This window comes from Gymnoscopelus microlampas (assembly GCF_963454915.1).
Source record: "Gymnoscopelus microlampas genome assembly, chromosome: 8".
Lineage (NCBI taxonomy): Eukaryota > Metazoa > Chordata > Actinopteri > Myctophiformes > Myctophidae > Gymnoscopelus > Gymnoscopelus microlampas.
The window spans coordinates 36,642,558-36,657,185 of record NC_139945.1 but is presented as its reverse complement, the minus strand read 5'-3'; the positions used below and the strand labels follow the sequence as shown (position 1 = coordinate 36,657,185).

At 42.9% G+C, this 14,628-nt stretch overlaps 1 long non-coding RNA gene across 1 annotated transcript; it reads left to right on the top strand.

Annotated features, from left to right (window-relative positions):
- Positions 1-1,709: 1,709 nt before the first annotated feature.
- Positions 1,710-2,503, top strand: LOC311051121. The gene is made up of 3 exons (XR_014601378.1): positions 1,710-1,753; positions 2,022-2,167; positions 2,451-2,503. It is a non-coding gene; the product is annotated as an uncharacterized lncRNA (long non-coding RNA).
- Positions 2,504-14,628: the final 12,125 nt, after the last annotated feature.

The window sequence follows — 14,628 nt, the reverse complement described above, 5'->3', positions numbered from 1 at the left end:
ACCAGTTCAACCACATGAATCCTAGCGTCCCTATTCGGGGCTTGTCGTAATAGGCAAACATTCAGTGAAAACAAAAATCGTCTCACTACACGTCACAAGGCATTGTGTGAGCTTGTAGATCGGCAGAGATTGATGAGTGATAGAAAAGGACGGGGCCAATTACAGACCCCTTGCACACCCATCTAAGTATATAGGGTTTAAGTCATTGAACCCCTATGTACTTATCACACAATGAATAAAGAAAACGACTTCCATTTTCACTTGAAAAATTATGAAACTTTTTTTTTTGGACAATTTGCACCTATGACGTGCCCAAAATAGGGACACCAGGTTGAAAGTGGTTCAAACACTCATCACTAATAAAGAGTGAAGCTGGTTTCACAGAGCGTGCTTTGCACGCAAAGTCTCTGCCAACTTGTGTAGTGATGGACGTCGACCAGGCGTGCGTTTCCAAACCTAACATTTCTTGAAGTTCTGTGCCTTGTAGAATAACAAGTGTATAACCTAGTTTAACCATGCAGTCAAATGACCATTAGTTCACTCCTGGCCCTTGCAAATGGAAACGGTCATTGTTTTCCTTTTTTTTTTAAATTAAATTATTGTGATTTATTGCATTTGTATGCTGTCCATTAGTCAAAGCATCTGTGGACTAGTGACTCCTCAGTAAAATGTAAAATGGAATGTCACAGTTTTAAGTAAACCAATACTAAGAATCTTTGAATGGGATTGTGTGTTAATAGTGATGTTTTGTTTGTTTTTGCATGATAAAAATTTTGATTTGCAAATTCTTATCAGTTAATCAATTCATTTTTTGTGTGTATTTACGATTAGAGGTTGGGTGTTCACTAATGTCTATGGTAAGTTTACGGTAACTTTTGATTGAAAAATAAGGCCCTGCTACAAATAATAACTTCTCTAGCTGTGGTCTTTTGGAGCAGTAAGGATGAAGTCATTAGTAGACACAATTTCGGGTTTTATCGTATTTGTTGGCTGTTCACTTCATCCAATGCCATCTGCAAACTCACAGCACCTTGCATCGCCTATTTTCGCCACTAAATAGGCAATTTATGAAATATTGGAAGAGTGTTTGTGCCCAATAGCAATGGTCTGAGACTAAAGATCTACATGCTAACACGTCGCATCACGACACATTGTTAGCTTGTAGATCAGTTATTTTTGTGAGTATAAATTATATTGTTAAATTGTCCTTTTTTTTTAGTAAGGCAAAAAAGTGTGCACAACTGCAGCAGCCCAAATAGGGAGACAGCTGTTTTTTGTTTAACAAACCCCACTGGCCATGAACCAGAGGGGAAGGCCAGTGCTGTGGATGTGGGGATGTAATCGTTCTATATTGCACTCCATCAAACACAAGTATAAAAGAGTTAAAATGAAGACTGGCTCTGAGTCTGCCGTACAATTGTATTTTTACGGCGTTGCTCGGCCATACCCTACCTGTCTATGAGAGGGTCTGTGTGTCACAAACCACAGTACCGATCAGTGCTAAACTTGCATGCACGCTACACAGAATTAACTCCACATTGGAGCCATGCTGTTGGATCCTATAAGAGTTCAAGTTAAAAAACACTGCTATAGAGGGAATTGAACATTTTGTGTTACCCATCTCCTTAGGTCCGCAACGATGAAGGCAAAGTCATCCGCTGCCTTCCACTGCAAGCTGTGTGAATGCAGTTTCAACGATCCCAACGCGAAGGAGATGCATCTGAAGGGAAGGAGGCATCGACTGCAGTACAAGGTTGATACATTTTCATAGGTGCAGGCACAAGTGTTATTATGCCTAATGTATTATCTTTGGCTGATGTCGCTTGCTGATAAGAACTGATCTTCAAGTCATGTTTTAGCTGGGACAACGTTATTTTTAGCATGACAGGTTTTTAGACCGAAGCGAGTAATCTACACGACCCAGGACACTAGACTGAACTATTTTGAATGGTTAAACAATAAGTCATAAGTTGATCATGCCGTCATCTGTCCTGACATTTCCTCTTCACCTGGTCTTTTAGAAAAAGGTGAACCCTGACCTTCAGGTGGAGGTGAAGCCTAGCATCCGTGCCCGTAAGATTCAGGAGGAGAAGATGAGGAAGCAGATGCAGAAAGAAGAGTTCTGGAGGAGGAGAGAGGAAGAGGAGCGCTGGAGAATGGAAATGAGGTACGATGAGGTCTTTGATGACCAGCTGATGTTTTTTTGTTTTTTTAACTTGCGTCTCCATTCTGGGGAAAACATCTGCCGAAAATAGTGCAGATGTATTTTCCACGGAGATTTGATGTAGAGGGGAAAACGGGAGGGAACCAAGTATAGACCGCTGGGTGATCCCAGTTGACTAAGTATATAGGGTTTAAGTGGTTCATCAGTGGACATTCTCCATGTCTAATCTGCTGAACTCCCAGGTCACTGTTTTTTTTTTCTTCCCCAAACTGCTGAAACTTTCCAGGCGTTATGAAGAGGACATGTACTGGAGACGCATGGAAGAAGAGCACCACTGGGCTGACAGACGCCGTATGCCCGACGGAGGCTATCCTCAGGGGCCCCCTGGGCCGCCCGGTCTCTTGGGGGTCCGGCCTGTCATGCCCATCCCTCAGCCTCAGGGACCTGTGGATTTTTGGGCGGTGTAGCCGTCCCTATATGTGAGGTTGGGACATTGACATTTGCTGAACTGTGATTGGCCACCCATTGTACCCCCCAAACCCTGCACTGTGATTGGCTACCCATTGAACACCCCTTCCACCCACAATGGGTGGCCCCTGGACACCCCCGCTGACTCTATTCAGCACTGTGATTGGCTAGCGAGACACATGATGAAATTAATAACCTATAAATAGGACTATGCACTTTAAAAAAAAACTTTTTTTTAAAAGTGAGCTTCCATCACTGTGATGACCACTGTGATGACCACACCGCCCACTTCACACTGGGTGTGTTTTTTACTATTTGAATGCAGTTTTGCGTTGAGTTAATCAAGTAACTTGTTGCAGAACTATGTCTTTGTCATTAAAAAGTAATTGGTTACAGAATTGCCTACTGAGAATAGTAACTCTTTGGAATACTCTTACATGAACTAAATTGAAACCTCATTGCGATTCCTTTCTTGTCCTGTGAATGAATAGTTTTCTTTCCACCATTTCTCTTTTAGCCGCCTCGTCGCCCCGACTCTTCAGACGATCGCTACGTAATGACCAAGCATGCAGCCATTTATCCCTCAGAGAATGAACTCCAAGCTATCCAGAAGATTGTGTCCATCACAGAACGTGCCCTCAAGCTGGTGTCGGACATCATCACTGACCAGGACAAAGACAAGGGCAAGGAAGAGGACAAGGAGAAGGAGAAGAAAGAAGTCGCTAAAGACAGGTGAGGCATCTGAGAGAGCTCAACATCTCTTTGTCTCCTCGTGTTTCTGTGTTTAAACTTCAAACATAAAATATACTTAAAGTACTAGAATGTTTGAAAAATCGCAGATAGTAGATCTGCTATTTTCAAGTAGCATATTTATAAAGTAGGGCTAAAATGGCTTTCAAATAATTGTAGTGGAGTAAAAGTACAATATTTGCCTCTGAGATGTAGTGGAGTAAAAGTAATTACAATAGTATATTTGAAATACTCAAGTAAAGGACAAATACCTCAAAATTGTACTTAAGTACAGTACTTAAGTAAATGTACTTTGTTACTTTACACCACTGCTAGATAGCCTGCCTGTAGATAGTGCTTTTGTAATAGTTTCTAATGTAACACTCCTCATACTGCATGAGTTGTGTACCCTATATCGTCTTAGTAACATTATTATGTTTTCTCCATCAAAGCATGCATGCTGTACGTGTGAAACATCTTGACCGGCAGAAATACATCTGCTTTGAGGGACCACTGTCTTTTACATCATTTCTGGAGTGTGGTGAGTGAAACATTGTTCCACAGCATGCCCTATGCCATTGATGGTGTACAAATGATTGGGGTCCATTTGGTTCCATTTTTACACTGTCTTAACATTGATTTTACAATATAAATTGGGGTCCCAGAGATAGACATGCCATTAAATGGGTGTCCTTGATATTAAAATGGTTGAGAATCACTGCTAGAGCCGTAAATGTCTTCTTAGGGGGTCCCTGGCATATCTTTTCAAATGGGGGTCTGTGGGCTAATTGTCAATTTGGGGGGTCCTTGACATGAAAAATTGAGAACCACTGTCATATGCAACAACATGCTGGGTGTACAGTACAAGGAAGGCACAATCCATTTTATTTAGGATAGAGTGATTCAATGTCTTCAGTAGGGCTGTCAATCTTCCTCATATGATTGAATTTTCTGTGGCTATTTTAATCCATTTTTATGACACATTAATACAAATCAAATCAATTGCACAACAGATTTATCAATAAGCTTGTGCAATCTTGTTTTGTCTTCAGTTGCCAAGAAATTTGAAATTCCTAGTACCTCAGACTTAAAAGTCTATGATGACTTGAACACTGAAGTTGACGAGGAGGCGTTTCAGTTTTTTATAAAGAAACCAGACCTTGGTGTGTTGGAGATTTGTTCACCCCAAGACCCAAATCCTGAAGGTGAGTTCGGTTGCTTATCAACATGGAGCCTTATAGCCTCATCCATACAGTCCTGGCTAACCTAAAATGTCACACAGGTACATTTTTGTACTTTGAAATGATCTTTGTTTCTATACGCCCAATGTAAGTAAAAGAGAGAAAGTGTCTGAGGAAGAACTTTGTTGGTGTGTGGATCCTTCCGTATCTAATGTGAGCTTTTTACATTACACTTGCCACACACATTCCTCTCTTGCTAATCACACTTATGTCAACATTATTGCGAGATTCAGTGAGCCCCTCTGCAAGCAATTCCATTCCAATTTCCTTAAATATACTTGGCCACCAAATGTAGTGGCCTGTAGGGCCAGACTGAGGAACTTGAAGGGGTCCTTGGGGGGGTTCCAGGGGGTCCCCAGCTTGATTGATTGCTAGGAACCAAATCGACCCTTAATGGGTCTTTAACTCAGAGTCTATAGCGGGAACCAAATGGACCCGTAGTGGTCCATTTGGTTCCATTTACACACTCAGACTGATGCCTTGCCATGTAGATTGGGCTCCCAGAGATGAGAATCGTATGAAATGGGGGTCCGCGACCTCATGCAAAACAAACTGGGGGTCCTCAAAATGATAAAGGTTGATAATCACTGCTCAAAAATCTATGTACACGTGTTTCTTAATGTTTTGTATCTGTCTCTCTTTCTCACCCATCCACCCCTGTCTCTCTGTCCAATGGTTCCTTGCTGTCTCTCTCATTCTTTCTCTCTCTCTGACTCCTCTCTCTACGCCACTCTCTCTATCAACCCTATCTCCCTGTGTGTATCTTTCTCTCCCACCTCTACCGGGTTCCTCTCATCACGCTGTCCCTCCAGGTACAGACGGCGCGGCCTCTAGCTACCATGTCAAACAGTTGGAGGAGCAGAACGGCAGGCTGAAGGAGGCCTTGGTCAGGTCAGTCAAAATGTGTACATCTGTTTAAAAACAACAGCAGTTGACCCAAATCTCACCACTCAAACAGAGAGCGTCTCCTTCCCAAACCCCAATGGTTCTATTCAGCCCCCCGCCCACAGGAGTGGCCCAATTCACTCACAACTTGCTACAAAAATCGCTCATGAAAAACTATATAACCTCCTACATTCCATTTTCCACCTTCACATCTGTCTCCTTCTCTAATAATCAGGAAGTGCTATATATTTCATCTCGCACTTTACTTCCGGATGGTTCGTTTTGCACCTTCTTTGCCACATCCGTCACGGGACAGAAACAAGCCCTGCCGTGCTCTATGGAAAACAGCCCAAAAGCGCGCCCAAATGAGCCCAAAATCGCTTACACACAAAGCAGACCTGGCACCCCATTTCAACGTCACAGCAACATGCAGCCAATCAGCGTCGACGGCAACGCAGCCTACGCCAATCATGTGTGAGAGATCTACAAGCTATGGGGCAGAGACGCCGTGTGCCATGCACCGTATCTTAGCAACAACGAAAGCGCTCACTCTCATTGGTCGTGTCACGCTAAGAGCAGTTCCCAGACAATGGCAGAGCTTGCTGTTGTGTTTTATCTATGGCTGTAGCCATCAGAGTCAGTCGCAGCGACGACGGACAGGACGCTGTGATAGTTGGCATGTAGCTAACGCTAACGTGCCTGTCATGCCTGCAGCGGCTGTGCAATCACTTTGTCAACAATGCACGTTCGTGCGGTAACTGTTATTATTGCTGCTCCGTTAGTCCATTGTAGATGGTGTATGTTGTGTGTGTCTTCTGGTGTAGCTCCACAGAAACTCCAGTAACTAACGTAATGGCAGGACCGCCCCGTGCAACACACGTTTAGCTGCATTATGGTCATGTAGTAATTTCAGCTAATTTCGGTCCGATTAGGGCAGTGGCTACCCCCCCACCCCCCCCCCCCCCACCCCAAAATAAATCATATTTGAACTGGGGACCCCCCCAATTTTGTTTGACTCCGTTCCACAAGTCAATATTGTGAAAATAGCCGATCTACAAGCTCACAACGCCTCACGTTGAGAGGCGTTGTAAGCTTGTAGATCGGCTATTTTCAACATGTTTGCCTCTTTCTTAATTTATTTGACAATGTGGCCAATGTTTTATAGCATAGATATTCAACTGGCGGCCCGCGGGCCACTTGCGGCCCGCGAGGAGCTTCCTTGTGGCCCCTGGCCATATTCCAAAAAAACTTTTTTTTTTTAATTTTTTTTTTTTTTTTTTTTTTTAATTTTTTTTTTAATAATTATTATTTATGTAAATATATGTTCGTTTTTATGTTATCAAATTTAAAACAGTACAAATTATTTACTTTCTTGAAAGGCCATCTTTCATTGGAATTTAACTTGCACGTGACTACCGGAACATTCCAGACATTCCCCGGATGTGTGTCTGTCAACTTGTCCCAGGCCCGGTGTTTACCTCCAAAACAACACAAAATGAGCGGAGAAAAACGGCGAAAGATTGATGACGAAAACCGTCAATTCAACCCAAAATGGACGGACGAGTTCTTGTTTATCTTACCGTCGCACGCCAAAGCCAAACCGTTGTGTTTAATATGTGTAACTACCTTGTCAGCCTGCAAGGTTGACAATGTCAGGCGACATTTTGACACCAGGCATAAAGTAAAATTTAATGCAGAATACCCACCTGGAAGTAAATCTAGACAACTTAGAATAGAATTTCTAAAAACGTCCTATGCTTCATCAACAACTAAAATCACCACTGCTGCTACAGCCCAAGAGAAGGCCACTGCTGCTTCCCTGCGAGTGATGTTTGCTTTGGGAAAAAAAAGAAAACCATTCATGGATGCGGAGATGGTGAAGGAGGGGGCCATAGAGATGGTAACAGAACTTTTTGCGGGAGATAAAATAAAAGAAGACATCATTAACCGCATGAAACAAGTTCCACTCTCTGACACATCGGGAGGTCGAAGGGTGGAGGTACTATATGAGGACTGTTTTAATGCATTACTTGCCGAACTCAAATCTACAGATTATATGTCACTGGCTGTGGATGAGTCCACCGATGCAACAGATACGGCACAGCTCTCGCTGTTTGTGAGGTACTTTAATGGTGACATTTTTAAAGAGGAGTTGTTGTGCCTCTTACCGCTGACAACCAACACTACTGGTGAAGTGATATTTACTGCAGTTAAGGCTTTTTTCGAAAAGCATGGTTTGGATCTAGGCAAGATAAACCTTCTGGTTACAGATGGCTGCCCATCCATGGTTGGGAAAGAACGGGGCTTTGCATCACGCTTACGTGCAGAATATCCCACAGTGCAGACGTTGCATTGCATCATACACCAATCAGTTTTGTGCGCGAAACTTTCAGGGGAGTTGAAAGAAGCCATGGAGATTGTGATAAAAATTGTGAATCACATTCGCTCGACATCAAGTCTTCAGCACAGGCTGTTCAAAATGTTGCTGCAGGAGAAGGATGCGCCATACTCAGACCTACTGCAACACAACGATGTCCGCTGGCTAAGCCGTGGACGTGTTCTTGAGCGTTTCTTTGCTCTAAAAGAGGAGGTGGGAGAGTTCCTCTCTGGCCAGAAATCCAACAAAGCTGTGGGCCTGCTTGCACACATGAAAACACCCGATTTCATTGCACAGATTGCTTTTTTGTGCGACATCATGGGCCACCTAAACAAACTCAACTTGCAGTTACAGGGGAGAGGCTCGAGTGTGGCTGAGATCCTCGAGAATGTCGCTGCGTTTCAGGTGAGCCTGGGTCTCTTTCTACGTGACATAACGGGGAGGAAGATCCACTTCCCAACATTACACAACGTCCCCGTGAGCCGCGCAGCACTGGCTGGAATGAAGAGTCTTTTGAAAAGCCTCGCTGAAAACTTCACAGAGCGATTCAACGACTTTAAGATTCCAAAAGAGCTGCTTTTATTTGTGCGCAATCCATTTGCAGTTGATGTTTCTGGGTGCTGTCCAGCCGAGGCCAAAGCTGTGATGCCCAGTATTGACGAGGGCGCATTCCAACTGGAGTTAGTGCAAATTCAGAGCTCTGATGTGCTGAAAGCTAAATTAGGAGAAGATGGACTGTACGAGTTTTGGGCTAATTCTACTCAGCAGTTTCATCATTGCCGGAGACTGGCCATCTACCTGTCAACCATGTTTGGATCCACGTACATATGCGAGTCTGGATTTTCAACCATGAACTTGATAAAGAATCAGCAACGCAATCGACTCACAGACGATCATCTCAACCACTGCATGCAGCTTGCTTTGACCTCCCACAAACCTGTATTCAACAAGCTGGCATCATCTCGGAAATGCAACTTCTCTCACTGAATTGTCATGTGAGGTAAATCTATCTATTATTTTAGTTACTTTTCTTTTTCTTTTTGCTTGAGTGATGGACAATGCATATGCGTGCATAATCATAACAAGACATTGTTTGCACTACTTCAGTTCAGAAGATATAGCTTTTCTTTTCTTGTTATTTAATTTATTTTTTGTAATGCGTGAAGAATGCATATTGCTCATTTGTTAATCTAACTTGGATAGAAACTTTGCATTACGTCAGATGGTAGCTTTTTCATTTGTTTGTATATGATTCATTGGTCAATGCTATTTGTACCGTGTTAATCTCTGTTGAATAGAGACTTTGCACTACTTTAGATGGGTAATTGTATTTTTATTTTATTTCATTTCTTGTAATTATTGGACAGTGCATATGCTCGTAACGGTAACAAGCCTTCCCCCATTTTTTTCCGCCAACCGCGCGCTGGGCCGGTTCTTGTATTTGTTTTACTGAGCTGTTAGGAATAGTTTTTACCGAGGTTAAGAATAAGGTTAGGTTTAGGCATAGTTTACTGAGGTTAAGTTTAGGAATACCAGGTAGAGATGTCGCCGGATTTGCGCCTGAGGCAACTGTGTTTTGGGCGAGCTTTTTAGTATTCCATGTCAAAATATATTTGTTAACCTCCGACGGCCTTCTAGGGTTCTTGGATCGTCTTATTTGCTGGTATTATTTTCAGTTTTACTATCCAGCGTTTTGTATTGTAGGCTACATACAATATTGTCAATCTCTGTTGATGACAGAGAAGAGGACATTGCAATTCTGAGGATTTCTGCCTGGCATCTGTTTTTCTGCGCAGCGTTTGGTAGGCCTACTGCACATTTGTCAATTAGAGAAAGAGGACTTTGCATTTCAGACGGACTTCTATGTCTCCTCTAATTTCATGCCATTGTTGTGTTTCCCAGAGTTTTGATATAATGCACAAATGTGTTATAATAAAGAGGCCTATGGTTAATATTTTTGGTTGTTTATTTTACTACAGCAAACTGGCTTACGACATAATGGTGGATACATTGTGCATTTTATTGTCGTGTGTTTTATTAAAAGTAGACCAAAATCAACTTCATTATACTTGTACAATGCATGGTGACAAAATTAACTTGCATTTAAAATAATTATAATTATTCAGATAAATTATTATAATGTATTATTATTATCTGAATTATATTTAGCATTTCAAATGACTCAAATACGTTTTTCTGATGAGGTTTGACCTTATATCACTACTAAAGAAAAACATGGTGTTCTATTGGTCAAATAGAACCGAATTAGACCCGAATTAGACCGAATTAGACCCAAATTAGACCCGAAAAAAATCGCGCGCGTGCGCTTCGCGCACGCGCGCAAATTGTGCACGCACATGCACGCGCGCTGCGCGCGCGTGCATGTGCGTGCACTGTGTGGCCCGCAACTCCAAATTATTTTACAGTTGTGGCCCCCTGCCTAATCTAGTTGAATACCCCTGTTTTATAGTATAGTTTGTTGACTACTTTTGCTGCAGTAATGCTCTTTTCCTTCACTTTAGCTTTTTTATTGTCTCCGCCAGGCCGAAAGGGATGGCGCGAGAGTATGTTTTACCCCCTGTCCGTCCGACGGTCTGTGGATAGCTAATCTCCCGCATCGTTGGCTTGATCGCAGCGCAACTGTGCACACACTCCCTGGATGCCAATTCAGAACCTCTGCCCCATTTCTTTCACATGGCCCTGTTATAGTGCCACCAGGAGGCCGCTTTTTGCAAAACACATTTTCTCACAGTACTGCTACATATTTTGTCCTAACATCACGCACATCGATACACAGTATCTCTATAGTCATTAAAAAAAACACGCTCTTTCAGATTTTCCATTTTCCATCCTGCTTGACTAAAAATGGCTTCCACAGTTTCCAGGACTGCTCCGTTTTGACCAAAATGCCTCAAATTATGAACACAGCATGCACTTTCCGTGCAACTTTGCACCCACATTCCCACTATGCCGAGCAAGAAATTCCACTTGAGATTTTTCTAATCAGCCTCATGGTGGCGCTATAACAGTCCGATTTGTGTTTTTACCTATACCTGCACCAATCTGTGTAAAACTTTGTATGTGCACTCTCTAGAGGTCAAGGAAAAACCTTTCCCCTACATTTCTCACATCTACCTTTTATAGCTCCACCAGGAGGCCGCCTTATGTACAACATATTTCTTTACATTACTCCTTCCGATTATATCTACATTTCACGCAAATCGGTACACATGATCTCTATAGTCATGTGATCAAGACGGATCTGTTTAATCTTTCATATTCCATCCCGATTGGCTAAGATTCACATCTAAAGTTTGCACAAAATGCCGCAAATCATGAATGCAGCGTCCGATTGTGGTCAACTTTGCACGCACATTCACACTATGTTGAGGAACAAGTGCTACCATTTTAACATTGGCCTGTGGGCGGTCCCCACCGACTCTACCTGGCCCTTAGGTGGGCCCCACCTAGGCAATTCTATGTGGGGCCGAGGTGGGTCTTAACTGCTATGCCCATGCGGGCTATAAGTCGCTTCTACCTGGCCCTTAGGTGGGCCCCAACTAGCCACGTTTATGTGGGACCAAGGCGGGTCCTAACTGGGTTTGCCCATGCAGGCTTTAACTGGCTTCTACCTGGGCCCTAGGTGGACCCTAACCAACCAGAGTGCAGTGCCCATCGCTCCAAATGTTGTGACGTCAGGGCTCTCAATACTGCACATTGGTGGAGGAGGAGGGCCCGCAGGGCGCCCGCACACATCGCTGAACCAATGGTAGCCCACGGACGTTTCCTCTGGAGATTTCAAATCTGCCCCTCTATGCCACATATCATCCGCGCTACAGGGTCTTCACTGACCGAGCCACGGCCCCACTGGCCCTCATGACGCTATGCCACTTATATGCGCTGCCAAGTGGCCGCGGGCGCTACGTGGGCGTGGCGGCGGGCTAGACGCGAGGCCCTGCGTAGCAGGGCCGAGCTTCTAGTGGTTTCCAATCAGGAATGACTTGACAACAGCATGATAGTCATAATAACCATTATCCACAAAAGCAAGTGGTTTAAAAATAAACCACTTGACTTAAATGATATGTAGGTGTCCTCTGCTGCCTCGGACACACGCACATTGTACTTTTACAATAACAAGACATAGTCTGGTTATGGCTTTGCCTCCCTGTCAAATTGTAAGCAGAGTTGTACCGATACTTGTATCGGAAAAGCTGCCGATACTGCCTAAAATGCTGGCATCTGTATTGGCGAGGATGACATTCCGATACCACATAAATTACATGATATTTCATTCATATTTTGATTTCTTCAATTGATGTTGCACGACTGTTTTATACTTTTACTTGTACTATTTACCTGAGAGTGTACAAATTATATACTCTTGGAACCCCCTCAAGGAACTCAGATGGTCCCTGAACCCCACTTTGAGAACCACTGTCCTAGATTTGTTTAAATGAGATGCGCAAGTTATGGGGATCGGTAAGGGAAAAAATGGTATCGGTTACATCTCTAATTGTAAGTTGTTAACCCCCCTGTTATGTTCACAGGACGCGTGACCTGTCCTCGTCAGAGAAGCAGGAGCACGTGAAGCTGCAGAAGCAGACGGAGAAGAAGAACGTGGAGCTGGACACTGTGAGGAGCCAGAAGGAGAAACTCCAAGAGGACATGACACTAGCCGAGGCAACTATCGATGAGCTGAAAGAACAGGTACGGACAGTTAGAGCGAATCACTATCATTTTGAAGAGGGGGTACTGTCTTCCCCTGTATAGGATATGAACCACATGCTTAAAATGAAGATCATTTCATCTTTTTCTTTAAAAAGATGACTGCTAATGCTCTTTATCATTAAGACCTGAGGCCGATTCTGCAAATGCCTTCTAAACCAGTAGTTTTTCCAAGATCTTTCAAAAATGTAAAAAAATGGCAGATAAAATCTAAAATGACACGGATCCTTTCCCGTTTTTAAGGGGTAACATGTTCTAGTTTACTATTTCACCATATCTAAACTACTTTAACAATACATTTTACACACTTTAATTATACAATGAACAATCAAACAGCTAAGTATGCAATACACATGAACTTAATTTTATTTAACCACTTAAGCCCTAAAATTCTCACTTACATGCCCAAAATTGGGACGGGACGTTGAATGAAAGTGGTTAAATATTGTATTTGCTGATGCTGATATTGTCAAAAAAATAGAATGTTTAAAAGAACAAAAGCACAGCAAAAGAAACACAATACAAAGTGATGAAAAAATGTAAGAGGCAATCCATTTGGGTTAAACAGGTTTCCTTTGCAGATATGAATGTCATTCTGTCAAATTTGCAGATATTAGTGAATGGGATTGGGTGAAGTGACATTTAAATGGATATGGATAATTGTACGTGACTTTCAAACCATGTGCCTCTTGTAATGATTGTGTGTGTGTGTCACAGGTGGATGCTGCGCTGGGGTCAGAGGAGATGGTGGAGACCCTGACGGAGAGGAACCTGGACCTGGAGGAGAAAGTCCGGGAGCTGAGAGAGACGGTCACTGACCTGGTCAGTGCACCTGTGTTCTTCACCCCGACTTGCATGCAATCAGTGTTTCATAGCCCATTAAGACCTGAGGCCCATTTTACAAACGCCCTCTCAGTGGTTCTCAAACCTTTTCATGTCAAGGAATTGTACACAAATTGTTGTACAAGCTTGCAGCGTGGCACGAAGTGACACGTTGTGAGCTTGTAGATCTGCTATTTTCAAAAGATTTGTACCGGTATACATTTTGAAAACTTAAAATGGGACATTCTGCATAAGGAATACTTTTACTTTTGGTATTTTAAAGGAATAGTTTACCCCGAAAATAACTTTCCGTCGCATTCCTAAGCCAATAATTTGATGACCGGCAGCGGTTCCGTATGGAGACACAAAGGAGATTCTTTGTATCTCCATACAGAACCGCTGCCGGTGAGTAATCGATAGAAAACGTCATTTTGGGCGTGACCCCTTACTATCCTTAAGTACATTTTGATGCCACTACTTTTGTAGTTTTACCCAAGTAAATTTTGAATACCAGACCTTAGCTTGTAACAGTTTTCCTACATTGTAGTATTGATAATTTTACTTAAGTAAAAAGATTTGAGTACTCCTTCCACCACTGCATTTGGCTTTGTTCTATGCCTTACAATGTATATACTACCACACATGACGGTCGGTCCCCTCTTCTGTCCTCCCAACAGGAGGCCATTAATGACATGAATGCCGTTTGTAACCCTGAACCTAACTCTAAATCCTAATTCTGACCCCAACCTGAATCTTTTCCTAATTGTAACCTTGGCTCTAAAAGTCTTTGTTAACAAATTCTCTTGTGGTGTCCAGGAAAATGGCCTTCACAAGGTCAATTTCTACTATACTTATGGGGACACGCGGCCCTCAAGTATATTCATAAACACACACACACACACACACACACACACACACACACACACACACACACACACACACACACACACACACACACACACACAGGAATGAGAAGTGAGCTGCTATGATTATCAGTAGGTCGTCAGTAAATGCACATTGCTCACTGCTGTCTGTGTGTGCTTTTCCCTGTGCACCAGGAGACCAACAGAGAGCTGAGCAGGTCCTGCTGCATCCTCCTGCAGAGATGTTTGATTTCAAGATAAAGTTTGCAGAGACCAAAGCTTATGCCAAGGTACGGCTGAGACGAATGTCAGAATGATAGGAATCTGATTGGGAGTTGATGGGGATTTTAATCA